The sequence below is a fragment of the Drosophila pseudoobscura genome, chromosome X, assembly GCF_009870125.1.
Source record: "Drosophila pseudoobscura strain MV-25-SWS-2005 chromosome X, UCI_Dpse_MV25, whole genome shotgun sequence".
Taxonomy (NCBI): Eukaryota; Metazoa; Arthropoda; class Insecta; order Diptera; family Drosophilidae; genus Drosophila; species Drosophila pseudoobscura.
This window is the reverse complement of record NC_046683.1, coordinates 65,624,620-65,639,242: the sequence shown is the minus strand read 5'-3', so window position 1 is coordinate 65,639,242 and position 14,623 is coordinate 65,624,620. Positions and strand designations below refer to the sequence as shown.

The window sequence follows — 14,623 nt, the reverse complement described above, 5'->3', positions numbered from 1 at the left end:
AAATACGTAAATTGTTGGCAGGTGCTGATGTTGCAGTTTCTCGAAAGTTGAAGTTGTTGCATTCAGACTGACATTTTTTGTTTGTTGCCGTGGATGTGTCGCCTGTGGATCCTTTTTAGCGGCACGCGATGATTTAATGCCTTGCGCCACTTCGTTTCCAGGCCAGGCCTCGGCAGATTTTAAATTATTATTATGCCAGGCCATAACAGCCATGACAACTACAACAATCAAGTAAACAAGAAAGACTTTTAGTGAATATCCGACTATGGAATACCTATTGCTAACCCAAACGACAGACAGTACCCTACGATCTATCGAATAGAAGCTCTATAAGGAAGAACAATCAGGGAACAAAGAAGTCCTTCTTCCTTCCGCCTGTCACTCGCCTCTACGGAACAGAATATACCCTCTTTACCGTGTATAAAAAGATAATTAAAAACTTGTCTTCAATTGCCATAAATCCACGTCAAAGAATCTCGTTCCCAAATTGCCCAATCCGAGTACGACTACGAGTACTCGGACAAATTTCGTTCTCTTTTTGTTCGCTCCGCTCTGCTCGGATCTGCTCTGCTTTCGTTATTATTTTTATTACAATCTCTTTGAAGCCTGAAAATTGAAGTCATTATTATAATACTAGTTTCTTGGGGGGGTTTTTTTTCTAGTACGACTTTAAGTATTTTGTTGCATAAACTAGTTTTGTGGCTTGGCCGCGATTTGGCCAAGTGGAAAATGTTTGCATTGGCAACACACACACACACACACGGACACTCGAGAGTACGTGTACAAGTATTTTCCCCCAGCCATGGCTCCTCCTCTATACGGTTATTAGATCAACTTGGCTAATTGCCTGCATATAGAGATGTATGCGGTGTGTGTTTTTTTTTTTAGCGTGCCTCAACTTTTAGCTGTCAGTGTAATTGCACTGCGGGGAATGACTCATGAATGGGGAAGCTGTTGCTTTTTTTTCTTCTTCTTTTTTTGTGGCTTAGCGGAAATACCACGCCAGCAAGTCAATTTGAATATTATCCATCTCTATTTGAACGCCTTTTCGAAGCTAACACACAAACATATGAGTCCACTAATAAGAGGCGGGGATGAGAGGCAGCTGGACAAATTAAAACAATGAATCACTTTTATCTGATTTCTGGATTCTGGAATCTGGATTCGACGGCGAGTGTGCGAATGAATGTCTCAATTTTGATGGGGCCCGCGAGTGTTTAGTCATTTAATGAGTAAATTGTTTTGCAAATCAAATGGAAGTCAAATTAAGCATTTCCAATGAATGGGCGGGCAATTCACATACAATATATGAATGTTTATATAGTATTGAGCAATTAAATCTCTTATTATTGTGCCCAAAGCAATTGCAAAATCAACATTTCAGAGGAGCAACTGTGCGTGTAATCTGCAAATGAAGTGCATCGCATCGCATCGCATCTGTCTGTTAAAATCATAATTTTAACCATTCGAAATTCTCGTCAATTGATTGACGGAAGAATTTTGAGGGAAGAATCGAGTTCCATTGATTGTTAATAAAACGAGTTTTGCGTGTGTTACGTTACGTTTTTCCCCCAAACAAATAATTCTGCAATAAAGTTCTCATACGAGAAATTTCATTGAATTTGTCTTCATTTATTTTGCAATTTTGCACTTCCCTTTGGCTGGTTTATTGATTTACAATCATTTTGCACAACTGTGCTGCCGCCGCCGCTGCTGCCCCGCCCCGCCCCTTGTACATGTGCCGTCCATCGGTTACCGGTTACCAGGCTGAGAAAAAAATAAACAACGAATAAACGTTTTCTTTCTTTTCTTTTTTTGCTTTGTTTTGTTTGGTTTTTTTGCTTGGCAACGCGAAAAGAACGTAACAAAAAAACATGAATTAATACAAAAATAGAACCCACAAAAAAAGCGTGCACAATTACTAATTAATTTTTATGTACATTAAACGGTATAAAAAAAGCTGCCAATTAAGCTGCTATTCTGTATGACATGCCCTTTCTCCAAGGGCATACAAAAGCGAGCATCGGCAGCAGCAGCAGCAGCTGCAGAAGCAGCACGTGAGCAGAGGCCTGCAGTTGCGTTTGGAGCGGAGTTTGATATTGAGAGAGCGGTGTATCAATGACCATGCTCTCTCCCCCTCGCACACACACGCTGGTGGCCTTTGGCTAAGCAAATACTCGCACAACAAAACAGCAACGTGTTGATGAATGAGCTTTGGCTTGCTTTGGTTTGGTTTGGTTTGGTTGTTGCTATCCCCGTCGCTTGCCTCTGTCTCTATCGCTGTCTCTGTCCGTTGTCAAGTGCATAACAGAAATAACAATCGCAAAAACAACAACTACAACATGACACGGAACGGGATGGCCGGGCGTGTTTCGAACGGGGGGGAGTGCGGGTGCTACAACCAAATGACTCAATTTACAATTGTAAAAAAAATGCGAATGTCGTTGCCAACGATGTGGCTGCTGCTGTTGTTGTTGTTGTAACTGTGCAAAATGTCAACGACGTCACAACAGCGCACATTTTTTTCTCGTTTCTTTTTGCAATGTGAATGTGTTAAATTTGTATGCGTGAGCGTATGTGAGCTGTAGTTTAAAGCAAGTTATGCTGAATAAAAGGTGAGGCGAGATCGGCGTTGAGCTGCGTTTCTGTGTGGGTGGCCGATGACGGGCAGATCTGGGCTACCTGGAGAGTGAGATTTCCTCACCCGCTATTCCATGTGCCTTGGTTTAAAGTTTTGCCTGCTCTCTTCTCTGCTCACCACTAGCTGCGCTCTTCACCTCTCTTCTCTTCACACTTTTCAGTTCTCTGCTGTGTGTGCTGTGCTGTTTGCGCTGTGTGTGTGTGTGTGTGCTTTCCGTTTATTGAACTCGCGCCGCGGCATGAGGTTAATTGACCTCGTGCTTAATGCAAAAATAAATATAATTTTTTACAACAACTACAACCGAAAATGAGAAAAAGGGTTGCCGCTGATGTTGTTGCTTTGTAGTTTGTGTAGTAAAAAAAAAGAAGGTAAAGAGCAAAGCAAACAAGTCAGAATGAAAACACGTTTAAAGTGTTTTACATACAACGCAAGTGTATGTGTGTGTGTGTGTGTGTGCGTACTATATGTTTGCCTTGTGGCCCTAAGAATAGGGTATGTAAAGGTTTTTATTCAGTCTATGCGGCATTTGGTCAGTTAGGGAATTAGATGTACACAAAAATGTTGTTTCTGAAGGCCTTAAGGGTCAAGATTATAGGGATTTACATATGTATGTATGTAGGAATAGGCACAGAAATGAGAGGGTATCTTACACAACATTCTACCCTGCCATGCATTGTCTATCACTTAATTCCACAGCAAATATCATAAATCAACCTCATGAGTCCTACCCTGACATAGTTCGGATAGCCGCTGATCTACTTCCATTGAGATCACCTTCATTTCCACTCGACAGCAGAGACCTGGTCGAGAGCTTCTCAATTATTTGGATGCCATTTGTACGTAATAGTACGTACGTATGTAGCTCTTCTTCAATCGAGAGACTCTTCAATATGCTCGTCACAAAAACGCACAGAAGATTTATCCCCTCAATGAATATTTGAGAATATTCGTATGTATCTGTGTATGCAAATGAGTCGATAATCGGCTAGCAATCATCCATCCATCCACCTGACACACCCATCTCCATTCCACATATTTGAATATTTGAATTCCAGAAATTGAAAAATTGAAGCAAATTATTTCGCATTACGAGTATTTATTTGCTTGTGCTCGTTTCAAGTACACTCTTCTGTCTCTAATCCTCTCCAGCTCTTGGTTCTTGTACTCTCCCTCTCCCTGTTCGTCTTCGTCTCCGTCCCGCTGTTTGTTTTAGGCCAAATAATAAAAATGTTGCCTACTTTTGGTTCATTGAACTGACTCTAATGGGATCTTTTATGAATAATTTATAATTGAAATCGAAATAAATTGAAATAAATTTTAGGCGGAATTCGCTCTGATCTCATCATGGCGACTCACGGATTTACGGGGACAATCGGTCAAGAATTTGTGCCAATATAAATCTAAGTCATATTTCATTTAATTTCATAAGGTTGTTGCCTTGAAGAATTCGAGATTAAAAATTCAACTAAGCGCGCAAAATAAAGTGAATGAAAAGAATGCAAAATAGTTTTTAATTATGAATAATTATTTCGAGTCTAATTAAACGCAATTAAAAGGCTGTTCTTTGTTTTCTGCTCTCCGCTCAAAAATGCAAATGAGAAAGAAGTAGTTAGAAGTACGGCCCAAAAGAAGAAGCGGATAAAACGGAGTGGGGTTCAGTGACCGCCAAAAACAGAAACGACATGAAATGAACTTTTGGCAGAAGTGAGCACTTCAGAGGGGGGCACTGGAGTGGAGTCAAGTGGCCTATCAAATGGGGGTATGGGGGCATCTATTAAGAGCCTAGATCATCATCCATCAATTTGAAGTACTCCGCGTCTCATTTGGGTAGCATTCGGATTCGGACTTAGAGTAGTTTAAACTCTGAAGTACTCCCCTCCCCTGTCTATTTTCGGATACAAATCAGATCCTAAAGCACTCGAAATTCCCCCCACCACTACTCGATGGGGATTATACGTGTACACTCAAATCTCCTCTGGCCTTACTTGCAGCCTCCTTCTCTGAGCCACTCTATCTCATCATCTCCTCTCCGACTTACATTTTATTTTTTTGTGAGGCTTATCCCACGTCATTAAGTTACTTAATCACTGTATTTAATTTCCTTACGGCCTGCCTCATTATCTTGCCAGCAAACGAAGCGGATTTGCTGGAGGAGGAGTGGGAGGAGGAGTGGGAGTGGGTCTGAAGCGGAGGGGAACCTGATTCCCCGGGCCCTGGGAGGTTGGGTTGTGGAGCGTGTTAAATGGAGGAAAAAAAAGTAAACGCATGAATCACTCACACACTCGATTCGGCCAGCTGGTTTTTAGCCTTCTTTCACTCCACTTCACTTCACTCCATCCCCCTCCATCCCCCACTGTCCCGTTCCTTTCCTTTATTTTACTTTACTTTACTTTATTTATTTTGCGGAAATGTTTTCTCGCTGCTTCTTATTTTTCTTGTATGGCAGAAACTCGTTTCGCTAATTGGCCCCAAAAAGACAAAAGACAGAAAACGAAAAGGAAATGGATAGCCGAAAGGAGGAGGCCTAGGCAGTGGATACCCTGGCATGGGTAGTCGCCAAATTTTGGGAAAGCCCCCCACCCCATCTCTAAGAACTGCAGAGACTAGATTTCCCCCCCCACGAAGGATACGTGTGCATATATTTATACTTCCTGCTCTCCAAAACAAACATCATCGCAGAACGCTATGACCCTCTTTCGAGGGGTATCACGAAAATGCACTAAACTGGAGACAGCCATTAAGTGACTTGTCTTGTTAGCCCGATTCCCCGTTCGTCCCTCTCTCTCCTGTCGGAGGAGCCATCGATTTGGGTTAAGTGCAGCAAACCGTCCGTCCAGAACTTACCTGCAAAGGAAAGCGAAAGAAAGGAGAAGAGTTAATTAGTAAAAGTTGTACAACACGGGTACGAATAAATGTGGGTAAAGTGAAATCAATAGGAAATTGTATTATTAAATATATGTACATATGTATGTAGAATAAATTCCAGTTTCCCCGAGCGGCGGTAATTGATTGCAATTTATGATGGGCCCTGAGAAGACGAAGGCCAGGCCAGGCCAGTCGTCGGAGGGTCGCACAAAGGAGCAGAGCAGCGGAGCAGAGGAGCAGCGGAGAGCGGAGCGGCGGAGAGCAGCCTCTGCGCGGAGTGGTTATCCTTGAAGCAGTACAATGCCCATGGAGGCTGCTGCGGCGGCGCTCTGGCCAGCAAGCAGAGAGAGAGAGGGAGAGAGAACAGCCGAGCGGCAGAGCGGGAGAGCGGGAGGGAGGGCTGTTGTCAGGAGCATAAACAGGCTCTCCGAGCGAGAGGTTGCTTTTTGTACTCATAAACGAGCGGCAGTGCGAAAGGGAGAGGGCGAGACCGAACAATGGGGGAAGAAGACAAACTGCTTTCAGATTGAGAATCAGATTCTTTTCGTTATTCATTTTCCTCTCCTTCTCCTTCTTCGTCTGCAGCTTCTTCCTCTTCTCCCACTTCTCCCACTTCTTTGTTCTTTACAAAAACGAGAGGAAAGAAGAGAGAGAACGGGCAGCAGCAGCAGCAGCAGCAGCAACAACAAAACTCGATTAACTCGACATTAATTTTAATTCGACATTTGCCTGCCCCTCTCGCCCTCTCTCGCCCGCTCTCCCTCTCTTCCTCTTGCCTCTTGTGTGTTTTTTATTCGCCTTTTTATTGTTGTTTGCTTTTGTCTTCTTTTGAATGCCCTTTGTTTTTGTATGCTCCTATTTTATATGGAATTTCCTCTCTGTTTCTTGCCTTGCACTGATTCTCTTTTTGTTTGCTTTTATTTTAATTTTAATTTCAATTTTAATTTATATTTTTTTTGTATTTGCTTTTGCTCTGGCTGCTATCTGCTTGCCCTCGAGTGTCTGGTCTGCCAAAATGCAAAGTGTTTTTTATGAAACGAGTTCTATTTCCGTTTTTCGAGTGAAACTGACTTTAACGATCCAACCGATCGTAAATCATTCTATCTTTCCATCTCTCTCTCTTTGCCTCTCTCTCTCTCTCTCTCGGTCTCTCTGTCTCTGTCTCAGTTTGCCTCTGAAGATGCAATCAATGAAGCCATAAAAACACATACAAAAGCCATTCATATTTATATTAACGACTTCCCTTTAGGGAGGGCCAACGTTCTAACGATATCAGGAAAGACTTTCCCACAATATTCACTGGGGGTTTCTTCCTTATTATGATAAAGTACTTCCGATCAAATGAAACAAGAAGTGCAACGTTCAAGAGAGAGAGAGAGAGAGAGAGACAGAGAACCAAAGAGAAGGATTAAAAAGTCATAATAGATAAGGAGACTCTTTTTAAACCATTTCCAGCGAAATCTATAAAATTCTTTCCAACTAAGTACTCCTCGTCGTCGGACCATAGAAAATATATTTCTGATTCTTCTAGGTACTTCCCCCACTTGCAAAAATCTTCCACTCGAAATTTCATCATACGAGTAGTTTTCTAGACACTTGAAAAACATCCATCATATCGTACATCATATTGCCCAATAGAGAATTGCTTATCAACGGAATGGAATACCAATAATAATACCGTTCATGGGGGGAATGCTTTACGGCCAACTCTGGCACCTTATCGTCAGGGACGGGCAGGCGGGGAGAGAGGAAGGTTGCTCTTTCGAATCGAATTGAAGCGAATTGAATTGAATCGAATCGAATCTAGGGCAATTAATGTTACACTCAATTAGTTGTACGTTTCAATGCCGAAGATTTGGGAAGACATTTCATTAATTCCGACTTGTTTGGCGGAAGTTGGCAATTACACCCCGAGCGAGTACAGTGAGTCACACAAGGAATCGTATCGAATCGCATCGAATCGAATGGAATGGAAGAGAGACGGACTCTATTCTACTGTAAGTACTCGAAGGTCTCGCTCTCTCTCTCTCTCTCGCTCTCTCTCTCTGTTTCTAGCCAAAAGGCAATTAAGAGCGGAGCTGGGGCCCATTGTTTATGGCCCAGAGCGAAGCGTTTTCATTTAATTAGATTTACTTTTATGTCTACTCGGGAGGCTTAAGGGCTCCGATGCGGCGTGGTATGGGGGTCCACTTGTCGTGAAGATGCAAAGAGATACATGGGGAATATACACGGCTTTCGTGGCCATAAATAACGATAATGCCTATAATTGCCAACAATTCATTATTATGGTAAGATAATTTGATATAAATGGAGTCTACGTGACCCCGACACAGGCCTCGGTAGAACGGCCGACGATTGTCCGCCTTGCCGCCTTGCCACGAACGAATGCCTGCCCCTCGTTCCCGGAATGCACAAAAAAAAAAAAAATGAAATAACCAAAGAAGACCCCGACAACAACACTCTCAAGGTGTTTGCCCGTCGGCCCAAGGCGCAACGCCTTGGCCTCATGGACACTTTTATAGCCGCCTGCCCCATTCGCTGCGGCCCGATGAGCAGAATCAATTATTCCTGCATCGCACTTTCGGCGTTGCAGGGGATTCTTCTCTCTTCTCGCAGCTCTCTTCTCTCTGCTGGCGGGAAATTCTAGGGAATTTATTGGAATTTTTATAGAATTTTTAGTGGGAAAAAGAATTGTCAGAGCAGAGCTCTTGGGCAGGCGTCAAAAAAAGAGGAGTAATCGAAGGGGTTCTTCACTGAGACCTTATACAATACTATCAGTCTTTGACCAACACTGGCTTGAATCAATTTTTGCTTGCCTGTTTGCCATTCCCCCCCTCCCCCACGCGCCTTTTTCCATGTCCGAATTTTCACTAATTGATTTAGAAATTTCCCCTAATTTTCTGGAATAAAATCTGCCCCTACCTCTGCCATCCATCAACGAATAATTGCTGGCTGCTGCTGCTGCTGCTGCTCTGTCTCTGGCTAATGGCATTTCCTGTTTCGTTTTAGTTGCCAATCAGCCAATGACTTGGACTTTCATGGGACTGAATGCAGGGACCTCCCTATGTATACACAGAGGGACAGAGAGAGCGAAGCCCTCTTTAAGGCCTAATTAGAGTTTTGCGCTTTTATATTTCCTCATTTCCTGTTAGCAACAGCAACAAAGAGGGAAAAATCAATCAGCAAGCAACAAAAGAAGAGCCCAATGTTAATCAAAATATAAATAAAACTCTAATTTGTTGCCAGGCACAAGGAGATTTAGAGAGAGAGAGAGAGAGAAAGAGAGAGGGAGAATCAAAAGAAAAATAAATATTAATAAATGTAAATAACGAGAATGAGAATTCCCAACATCATCGTCATCATCTTCATCATCAAATTATTTATGTATTTATTTATGTATGTGAATGTTGCACGAAAACTTTATTTGTGTCACAGTTAAGCGGGGGGGAGGGGAGGGCAGCGGAGGCGGAGAGGGGGCAACGAAGCAGCAAAGAGATTCAGAAAATAGAAACACAAATAGAAATAGTAACACAAATCAAATATGCAAAATATGCAAAAAAGTTGCTAATCAAATGCTTTGCATTTGTTTCAGGAATTCTGGCTACCCCGTACGCTTTTGAGCAGTTGCCAAGCGATCCACAGAAAGGCTTTCCCAACACTATTTGCTTAGCTCACCAACACTGTTATTAAATGTGTCGAGACTAGGACAAGCTGTAGAGCTGTAGCTGCAAAGCATTGGAAAAAAACCTAGGAATTCGAAGACAAAATATCAAAGAAAAGCTACAGACTTTTCGCCCATTTAACAACACTTTTTTATGAGAGATATTCTGCTGGCAAAAGGCCAGAGTAAAGAAAAGAAGAAACACCCACAGATGAAGAGCAAATCATAGAAAAGAATCACAGAGCTCGGAACTAATCCGGTTTTCCCTCTTGGCACTTCTTTTGCTTGGCGTTACACAACACTGAAACACCATTAAGGGTATGCCTGTGGCCCAGACACTTGCACTTCATTGGCCATTTGTCGTGTTGTCACTTGAATTTAATTAAAATGAATGCAAATGAAGAAACCATAAAGTTGAAAGTTTATTTGCATTGTTATTGCAATTTTTGTGATTGTCACTTGGTATTGTTGTTGAATGTGTTGTTGTGTGTTGTTGTTGGATGTTGTTGGATGTTGTTTGTTGTTGGTACTCTGCAATTGTTGCTGTTCGGATTTGTGGCCCGGACATTTGTTATTTTTTCGACTGAAACTGCAACTGCAACTGCGGCCGTGGCGCCCCTTGGCATTAAATGAAAATTTATTTCGCTTTCGGTCCGAAGTGGTATGTGAAAATTGTTGCTCATGTGGAAAAACTATTTTGCGCAAAAGAAGACGGAGGGGTGGCGGAGGAGGGGGGAGGAGGAGAAAAATGCCACAGCCAAGGAAATGGCCGAAAAGAAATGTGTCAATTAAATTTGAAGTCTGACGGCAAATGCCTGTATTGACTGCAAAGTATCTTTGTATCTCTTTGGCTGTAACCGAGAGTGTATCTACATCTACATCTGTATCTGTATCTGTCTTCGTCTTCGTGTTTCTATTTTTTTTTGTCTGCAATTTAGATTGCTTGTTCGTCTCCAATTTGTTGGCAATATTTGTGTGGAAAATAAAATTAAACTGCAGTTTAAACAAAGCAAAAATTAAAAGCAAATATTGCCCCATCCATCCGTCGCAGAAGGGAGGGGAAAGAGAGACAGACAGAGATAGAGAGAGAGAGAGAGAGCGACACATTTACATATGCAAACATGACATTTCCCTTTGCCCCTTTTCTCCCTTCTCCAATCCTCTCTGTGTAGCATCTTCTAGGGTCTTGCCCCATGCCATGCCACTACACTCTCAAGTCTCTCGGTGTCTCGTCTCTGGGGCCCCATTGCTGGAATTTTAATAAACGAATGTCAATATTTGCTCAACATAAAGCAGAAAATACAGCCCAGAGTGCGTCGAGAGTCCAACGCAGGGAAAGGGGGGGGGGGGAGAACACCACAGAGAGAATGGTGGAGAAAAGTCAAAAATGCTCTGTGTGCCGGTCTCCTGGTGTTTGCTTTAATTTTGCAGGTACAAGCCATTTATATATGGCGTTTCCCGGTGATGGAAAGGACACATCCTTCGGTTTTGGGCAATTCAATTAATCGACAATTTAAATCCGATTGCTGTTCCCACAGGTCTTCGGAAACGATAAGCCCCCAAATGAGTGCCAGTGTTGCACAAGAGTTGAATAAATGCATAGATCGAAAGGAAGGACTCTGGGCGATTGAATGATGGGTTTTACACGGCGAGGGAGAAGAACCTCGTTATCTGTGAGGCCAATATCTAGAACAAACACAGGCAATATCTCCTAGATAAACCAGAGCCCCTTAGGAGAAACCTTCGTGGCCGAGTCGTGGCTCTTCAAACACACATTCCCTGTGTGTACAGATTACACGGAACATCGCCTAACACCTGAGCTAAGAAGCTGATAAGAAGACTAGACTCAACGCCATATACACCTTTCTCTGGCCGAGGCATTTATCGATATTTGTATCTGTAGCCTGTACTCCATTTGTATCTTTCGAGGCACACAGCACAGCACACACAGCACACTCGATAATCGTTTGCAGTTATCATGGTTTTGTGGCATTACACGCTTCCAGCGACAGCCTCAAAGCCGAAAGCAGGCGAAGAGTGCTGTGGCAACACACTCTGGAGGCACACGAAAGGGCACTCCAGACCGAGAGACTCCTGCGTGCTCCTCCCCAGCCCGTCCTGCTTGGCCTTCTCCGTCTCCTTCGCCAAATGCAAAAAACACTTAACTTGTAATTTTTCCCTCTCTATTTTCCCGCTTGCTTTATCAATTTGACATATTGACGTTGAGCGCTGAAAGTGCATTAAAGTAGCTGGCAGATGCATAGATACAAATGTATCTCTCGATGGCGCGGCGCAAGGCAGATTTTGCTTAGTTTTTTTTCTGTCTCTGTCTGTTTTTCTGTTGTATTGACACCTGACCCGATTCATGGCCACAGTTGCTGACAAATTGTACTTCAGGCCTAAAGCCTATGACAGGAACACAGATACACAGATACACAGAAAGAGAGGTAAACACACACACACACACACCCAGAGAGAGAGAGAGGGGAGGGAGAGCTGGAGGTGGAGGTGGGGCATGCATGCATCGGTGCTTGTTAGCGCTTTTGGCCATTGTTTGTGCACTTTTCCTGTAGTCTTTTTAGCCCTCTTTTGTACTACCATCCCAGCCCCAACCCACCCCACCCCACACCCCTTGTTCCCTCTTTGAATACATAGTTTAGTTGGCTGTTTTTTTTTTGTTTTTCTTCTTTCTTTCCTTTTGCACGCTTTTTCGGATTTTAGCCAAGTCATGGAGCCGCATTTCTCACATCAGACAACGGACGGGCCGTCAGTTGGGCTTTAAACTGCAGACTGGAACGCAGAGAGCAGAGAGGAGTGGAGAGGCGACAGGCCCAGACAGGATATGAAAAAGTGTCGGTGTATAATGGCAAAAGTCTAAGATACCACAACAACAGCCAGCCGCAGCCAAAGCCAAACAACACACAGAAAAGTGCAAATAAAGATGGCTAAAATGCACTTAAACCCAAGTGAACTCTTTGGGCCACAGAAGCGACGGGCCGAAAAGAAGGCGGGCAGGCGGGCAGGCAGGCAAGAGAATGGGCGTCCAAAGGAATAGGTGTGACCAGTCCGGCGGCAAGAAATGCCATCAAAATAAGTAGTAGAGACAGGAGAACAGAAGATTATCTTTCGTTGATATCCAAAAAAAAAGAAAGAGAAGGACAAAAAGATGTGACCAAGAGGGGCCATCTAAAGGTACCAGTGTGACCAGTCTGGGGCAATGGGCACTGAAGGAACGCAGCTGTAAATCACAGATAGCGGCCCAAGGGCAATCCCCGAAATGGAACCACAAAACTGTATGGAACTCTTCCTTCCATGATTCACATTCGACTCGCCTTTTATTTCCCCCGCACTGATATCGCCGAGCATCCAGCACTTTAAGGTAATTAAAATTTCTGCGAACACATGGTTAGGCGGAATATATATTTCCACTCGATTGTCATAAATTTCAGCAATGCCCGTTGGACTCCCAGCTTTTTAGAGGTGACTCAGAGGTGAGATTGTGGAACCAGTACTTCTTGGGCTCTCTATTTGTTGCCTTTTTTTATCATGCTCGTTGGTATCAGCTACGATCGGGAGATAGCGAAATATTGTTTATCTTATTTATTGGCTGGGTTATTTTCGCGATAGAAGGATTCATACTTCTATTTGGGGCATTCACAAATCGACGTTAAATGAGGTAATAATAACCTTTCGATCTATACTTTTGGAGTCTTCTAGAGTCTTGCAATCCTTGCAAAGGAGTTCCTTGGTTAATGTATCCCCTGCTTTAGGCTCTAATTTGCATTTCTTGCACTTCCACCGAGGTATTACCAAGGAATTTAGTGGAGCATTAGTGTGATGGCGGCCCTTATAAGGTCGGTTTTGGTTGTTGTTGTGCTGGGCCATAATAAGCGAAAGGCAGCGTAATAAATTTTAAATAATTACCTATTAAGGTCTTTACTTTGGCCCGTTTGTATCTCTGTGTGTGTCTTAGATACATATGTATGTATTATATATGTTTGGACCTGGCCATAATGGTCCACAAGAAGCCGTTGTTGGCAGTTGAAAATGGCTCTCGAAATTGCTGTAATTTATGACAATGTCCTAGATTACATGAAAATTGTTTTCTTGCGATTACAACAGAACGGGCAGAGAGGGGGAGAGCGAGAGAGCGAGAGAGATACCGATAGTCTGTGCAGATATATTTAGACATATATCTTAAAGATACACATGGCTAAAGTGCGCGAGTACATTTGTCAGGGTAATTTGAATACTCTTTGAGAAACTTAAATTAAATGTAAATATAATAAACGTGCGGCATAAATCGCCGAATGCGCGACAGGTATTGGCCGTCTGTTAGCAAACTGGTTTGGGGGACAACTTTCTATAGATGCTTTTTGTGGAGATACAGATACAGATACAGATACATCTCACGCGCGACTGGCTTCCTTGAGAGCTGGTGTGTGCCGTGCCGTCGTCTGTTCGCATTGTGATGGAGATGGCCAGCAAATGCAAAACTAAGCCCAAATATTTTGGATGCCAAAACCTGGTTTCGTTTCTCCAAAAACCAAACATAATAAATGCCACCAGATAGGATGTCTAAAAGTATCTATTGGGCTCTGGGCTCTGGGCTCCGATGATTTAGTGCCCCGCAGTAAGTACTTTCTGGGCTTCTCTCTCGCTTACTCTCTCTCCATGTGAGTGGGTTTATCTGTTGGATGGGGCAGGGGTGTGGGAGGGGTAGGGCCGCTTTTTGGGCCAAACTATCGCAGCATTATTTATGGTTCTGTTTGTGGGCCCTGCCCCATTGCCTGCCTCCTGCTATCAGCTCATTACAATGATTTATATTGGGGCATTAGATAAATGTTATTGGGAATACGCCGAATACTTGTACTCGTTCTAGTACTGGTACTCGTTCTCCTACTCGTTGTCGTTCTCGTACTCGTTGTCGTACTCGTTGTCGTATATTTTATATCAATTTCCTCTTCTTAAATTAGTTCTCCTTCTAGCATTTTTTTCCTCGTCTGCTGCCAAAGAAATATTTACATGCCTGTGCGAGATATTGTCAAAATATACGTTCAGAGCAGAGACAAAGGTTCGGTTCGGCGCGGTTCGGGTGTATGTGGCATGCAACATTGTTGAAATTGCTTTCAAATGCTAATTGAAAACGTCATGCCATGCCATGGCATTTAGGGGCCAAGTGTCTTTCTGGCTTTCAGCTGTCTGATTATCTATTTTGAAGGCAGCCTCCCAGTCATATTTGTTGGTATTTATCCTTCAAAATATTTGATGCTTGAGCGATTCTTGATTTCCAATCCACTTTCAAAGGATTCTTCTTATGTAAATTGATTTGTAAATCATAATTTTCGTTCCCAATCGATAATTTCCACAATTATTTCAACATTTTCCTTCAGAAACTTGCAACAAATTACGCTAACACGTTTCCTGGGGGCCCTCTCTCTCTCTCTCCCTCTCCC

At 43.0% G+C, this 14,623-nt stretch overlaps 1 protein-coding gene and 1 long non-coding RNA gene across 2 annotated transcripts in view; one reads left to right on the top strand and one right to left on the bottom strand.

The window, feature by feature from the left end:
• Positions 1 to 14,623, bottom strand: part of Tet (Ten-Eleven Translocation (TET) family protein) — a 101,957-nt gene that overhangs the window by 19,952 nt on the left and 67,382 nt on the right.
• Positions 11,821 to 12,867, top strand: LOC117184952 (uncharacterized). Its single transcript, XR_004470430.1, has 2 exons — positions 11,821 to 12,546; positions 12,617 to 12,867. It is a non-coding gene; the product is annotated as an uncharacterized lncRNA (long non-coding RNA).